We start from the raw sequence: 6,000 nt of genomic DNA on the forward strand, positions 1-6,000 counted from the left end.
TGCCATCCCTCAGCAAGCAGCTCTCGAACGTCTACCTGTTCCAAGAAACAAACACGCTTATTTTTTTCTTTATTCCAGATTTTAAAGCCCTCGACATGTGACGCGAAACGAGGCGTATCGAGGGTACCTTCAAATCTAAAACGGAGGTCTAAGAATTCGTCACACGCCCCCACAGCGACTCTGAGGTAAACGTCTTTCCAGTGCCACTTGTTCACTGTCAGGACCGTTTTAAACTCTGGAGTCTGGGTGTAAAGGCCGCGAGCATTTTTAACTTTCAAGGAGTAAAGAACGCGCCTATTCTCTTCATGACTTCTCTCAAAAGAGTAGACATGTAAGACTTCGTCGGTATCGCTGCTGCAAGAATGAGGAACGTCTTCCCACCAAGCAACAGGCCACTTCACATGCTGCACAGCTGTCTGGTACCCGTCTTCGAGGTAAGCGAGTGATTGGCTGGCCAACACTTCCAGTCTTCGCAGGATGTGCCTCTTCTCCAAGCTCCACTCCAAAGGTACTTCGCCCTCTGGGCGCTCTTCTTCGTTAGATCCGACACTCAGGTCAGGGGTGAGGTCTTCGGGCTGCGACTGTACCTGTTCCCTCACTGCCACTGAATTTCCTTCGGAAGGTTGTGCGAGCCCGTAATTCAAATTACCATTCGTAGTTCTGAGTGTTTCCACGATTTCCGCCAAGAGGGCAGTGTGGTTTGCCATGTCCTCCGAGAGTCGGTTAACCTGGCTCTCCATTGCAGGCAGCTGGTTCTGGTACGGTTCCCTAAGTATTTGAATTTGAATTTATTTTTCCAGAACAACTGGAAGGATCTCCAGGCAAAAAGCTGCTTTCGCAGCTTGACTGGGCCCGGAAAACCGTTATATACAGTGGCTTAGACATTTAAGGTGATTGAAATAAACATAAACAAGATACAACAAAAGGAGAACAAAAGTACACACTATTTGAATACAAACAATAAGATACACTTACAATGAACTATACAGATATTAAAGCAGAGTACACACATCAAGTTTTATAAAATGATCAAAAATTTTAAAACATAGTGCATCTAGAGAATCAGAAATATATAATGAGTGCAAAAACACAAAAACAAAAAAACATCACATATCAACAAAATACCGTCGCAATTTTTTGAATCTGAAATCTGTGGTATGTTTATATTTGTTAAGTACGTGCGGAAGATTGTGTTGCAGTGTTTGTAGTTTATAATTAGTCCTAAAAGGAGGAACAAACCAAGTATCCGTGCTGCGGGTATTAGCTGAAGTATGTTGAAGAAGTAGCGATAGCGCTTGCTGCCGCCCACGCTAATTCGAGAATCATCATTACGGACTCCCGAAAAGCATGTGATCCTTACTTGGCGGGGGAGATCTCCCCCTTAGTTGCTTGCATTCTAAGACGGACTGCCACTTATCCAACACCGAAAAGAATCATTTGGGCTCCTGGCCATCAGGGCTTACGAGGTAATAAGGCCGCTGACGCGGCTGCCCGAGCGCTTACTCACCGGGCTCCTCGTCCCAGCTCTTCTGGCTCGGAGACTAACCAGCCGCGGTTGCGATTCAGGGAAATAATAACGCATTATACCGACAACCACCGCCTTTTCCCGGCCCCTGCAAAGGGGCTGAGTAAGACGGAGGAGCGAACTTTAAGGCGCCTGCAGACAGGTACTATACTCTGTCCTGCAATCTTAAAGCATTACGATCCTAACATGGATGGGCGATGCCCGCACTGTGGGGAGACCTGTGATATCTTCCACATGGTGTGGGCATGTACTCAAAATCCCCACCTCCACCCTTCCCCTACCCCTTCCAGAGATGCATGGGAGACTGCCCTCCTCAACTGCTCCTCGTTTGAGTCCCAAAGGGCTCTAGTGAAACGGGCGAGAGACGGGGCATTGTCATGCGGTGTCCCGGACTAGGGACGCCGACCATGTAGCGGGGCCACTCTGTGGCTCCCAAACTCTATTTCAGAAATTAAAAGTTTTCACCACCACCCTGAGGTATGTTTAGTTTTGAAGGACGCTGTTTCTGTAATAAAGGCCTTGCAAGAACTATCAGAAAAATAAAACAAACGTAACATCCGGAAGTCGTACATGTGGTCAATGTGGATGATGTGATACAATGGAAAGAGAATGTTTGTTGGGGATAAGTAGTGTACATTTGCGATGTGACGAAGGGCTTTCTTTTGGAGGCGCAGAATCATCGCGATATTTGCTTTCGTAGAGGTTGCCCATATTAAACTGCAATAATTGATTTTAATTATTAATATTAATTAATATATATATTGTTACGCCCAGTGGTTTATTAAGACCGGGACGGAGGATCGAAAAACAGCTGGGTCCGCTTGCCGCGCACGAGACGCCACCAACTTCGTTCTCCTCATCTTCGGCTTATCCAGCAACGCCGACCACGCAGAATGGGTATTGCCCTTTCATGGGCGTCACACTTCCCCCTACGCAGCCGAAGCCCGCTGGGCGAGTTAAAAAGCGCCGCGCGAATGGTAGGGCTTCAGCCGGGCAACGTGAGTGACTTCGGTTCGCGCTGAACGACGGCCGCTTGCCGTGAGACGAGCTATGCGGTAATTGAGCTCGCTAATTTGGTCAATAATGACGTAGGGTCCATCGTAGTGGCACAGCAGCTTCTGAGACAACCCTCGCTTTCTGATAGGCCGCCACAACAAGACAATCACCGGCGCTGTAAGTAACGCGACGGCGGTGGGCATCGTAGCGCGCTTTTGACCGATCTTGGGAGGCGAGAACACGAAGGCGAGCAAGGCGCCGGGCTTCTTCGGCGAGACAGAGTGTCTCAGCGATAGAGGGATCTTCATCAAACTCGTCAGAAAATGGTAGTATGGTGTCCAGGGTGTAGCGTGGGGGGCGAGCATAGAGTAAAAAGAAGGGGCTGTAGCCAGTAGTCTCATGGCGCGCGGTATTGAACGCATACGTAATGAACGGCAGGACGCTATCCCAGTTCTTGTGCCTTGAATCAACATACATTGACAGCATGTTAGTGAGCGTGCGGTTCGTGCGCTCAGTGAGCCCATTCGTCTGGGGGTGGTAAGGCGAGGAATGGCGAAAATGCGATGCGCAGGAACGGAGAAGCTGCTCCACGACGTCAGCGGTGAACTGCCGACCACGGTCACTGATGATAACTTTTGGAGGTCCATGACGGAGAACGATGAATCGGAGCAGAAAAGAGGACACATGATACGCTGTAGCCGAGGGTAGAGCTGCCGTTTCACAATACCGGGTAAGGTAATCGACGCAAACCACTATCCAGCGGTTCCCATGATAGGACTTTGGAAACGGGCCCAGCAGATCTATGCCCACTTGCTCAAACGGTGCTGCAGACGGTGTCACAGGGTGAAGCTGACCAGATGCAAGGCTAGTAGGTCGCTTGTATCGTTGACACTGAGTGCAGCTGGCGACGTACCGCTCAGTCGTGGCCCGCATTTTCGGCCAATAGAAACGTGCCTGGGTACGGTGCAGCGTCCGTGCCGAACCAAGATGTCCAGAGGTAGGGTCATCGTGCATGGCTTGCAAGACAGAGGAGTACAGGCTCTTCGGAACTACCAGCAGAAAGCGCTGGCCCGTAGAAGAATAGTTTTTCTTCCACAAAAGGCCATCTCGCACACAAAAGCAGCTGACGTTGGAAGGGTCTTCAGCCTCCGTAAGGAGAGACTGTAGGGTTAAGTCTTTCTGCTGTTCCGCTTTGAACGTTGCGACATCAGGAAAAACAGGTGACAATGATGCGACGCAGTGGTCCAAAGTGTCGATGTTAAGACTCCGACTCAGGCAGGGGCAGCCTCGAAAGACAGTCCGCGTCAGCGTGACGGCGACCACTCTTGTAGACGACTGTATAGTCGAACTCTTGTAGCCGGAGAGCCCACCGTGCAAGGCGTCCGCACGGGTCACGAAGGTTAACGAGCCAGCAGAGGGCATGATGGTCGGTGACGATGGTGAACGGGCGTCCGTACAGATAGGAACGGAAACGCTGCGTGGCGAAGACGACGGCTAAGCATTCTTGCTCGGTGACTGTATAATTGCGCTCCGGCTTGCTGAGCGAGCGACTCGCATACGCAACAACGTGCTCTTTGTTGTCACATCGCTGGACGAGAACAGCGCCGAGGCCAACACCGCTGGCGTCGGTGTGAATCTCTGTGGGAGCGGAGGGATCGAAGTGGCGAAGTACAGGGTGAGACGTCAAAAGGAATTTTAGTTGGCGAAAGGCGGAGTCGCACTCAGGTGTCCACTCGTAAGCCACATCTTTCTGAAGGAGACCTGTCAGAGGGTAAGCTACATCCGCAAAGCGATGAATAAAACGGCGAAAGTAAGAGCATAAGCCCAAGAAACTCCGCAGCTCTTTAACAGACTGTGGTGGCTTGAACGACTCGACAGCTGCAGTCTTGGCTGGATCAGGCCTGACGCCGTCTTTATCAACGAGGTGTCCAAGAACTAACGCTTGACGCGCACCAAAGTGGCACTTTTTAGAGTTAAGCACAAGGCCAGCTTGGCGCATAGAGTCGAGGACGAGAGCTAAACGGTCGTTGTGCTCACTGAACGTCTTTCCGAAAATGACAACGTCGTCGAGGTAGCACATGCAGATTTCCCATTTCAAACCGCGGAGTATAGTGTCCGTAAATCTCTCGAAGGTGGCGGGCGCATTGCAAAGGCCAAATGGCATCACATTAAACTCATAAAGGCCATCAGGCGTAATAAAAGCTGTTTTTTCTTTGTCCGCGGGATGCATGGGTATTTGCCAATACCCCGACCGAAGATCAATCGAAGAGAAGTAGGACGCTGAAAAAAGACAGTCGATGGCATCGTCGATTCGAGGTAGGGGGTATACATCTTTTCTCGTGACGGCATTCAGACGACGGTAATCCACGCAAAAACGCCATGATCCATCCTTCTTCCGAACAAGAATTACTGGAGCAGCCCAGGGACTTGAGGACTCTTGTATAACGCCTTTAGTTAGCATCTCCTGCACCTGGTCATTGATAACCTTGCGTTCAGACGGTGACACTCGGTAGGGCTTTTGGCGGATCGGATGTGAGGTACCAGTGTCAACCCTGTGCAGGGTTCGAGACGAGGGGATGGAAGATGGGCCGCCGGGCTGCGAAAAGTCAAACACAGTGGAGTATCGCTTGAGGATGGTCAACAGTGCACGGCGCTCATGCGTGGAAAGCGAGTTGTCGATCATTCGGAGCAACTGCGACTCGTCGTAAAACTCTGGTGCTGCTGTGCCCAAGGCGTCGTCGGTAACCAAGGCAACGGATACCGGCATGTATTGGCTGCATGAGGCAAGCTTCAGGCCTTCAGGCAGAACTACAGATTCCGTCGAACTGTTCACTGTCCACAGTTCAGTTCTTCCGTTGATTACGGAAACCATGGCATGAGGAACCAAGATGTGCTTCTTCATGCAATTCAAGTGGTTCGGTTCCACAGCCGCATCAAACACGTCGAGAGCGGTATCGGAGCAGGAAACCGGTACGCACACAGCCGAAGAAGGAGGCACGACAGTATCTCGGGAACACAAAACACTCTCTCTCCACTGCACGAGCCTTCTAGAAGATCAGTGGTGGAACATTTTCCGACGTTGAGCTCACCTGTGTGACAGTCGACGTTAGCGCCACACATCTGTAAAAAGTCGAGGCCAAGAATAACGTCGTGCGTCGACCGGGGTAGCACCACCATTTCCGTGCTGAAGACTTCACCACCCAAAGAAACCTTTACACTACACACTCCAACTGCTGGCAACGGTTCACAACTCACGCCACAAAACTGGACATTTTTGTCCCATCGAAACAAAACTTTTCTTCCGAGGAGGCACTTAAACGCAGCACTCATAACCGAAACAGTAGCACCGGTATCCACTAAAGCCATCACAGGTACATCATCCACTAGCACATGTACTTTGTTCTGTAACATAACGACAGGCAGGGGTATCACTTCCGGCGGCAGACTTCCAGCGACCTCACCCCCATCGGTCGCGCCGA

The sequence above is a fragment of the Amblyomma mixtum genome, chromosome 7, assembly GCF_055824585.1.
Source record: "Amblyomma mixtum isolate Tamu chromosome 7, ASM5582458v1, whole genome shotgun sequence".
Lineage (NCBI taxonomy): Eukaryota > Metazoa > Arthropoda > Arachnida > Ixodida > Ixodidae > Amblyomma > Amblyomma mixtum.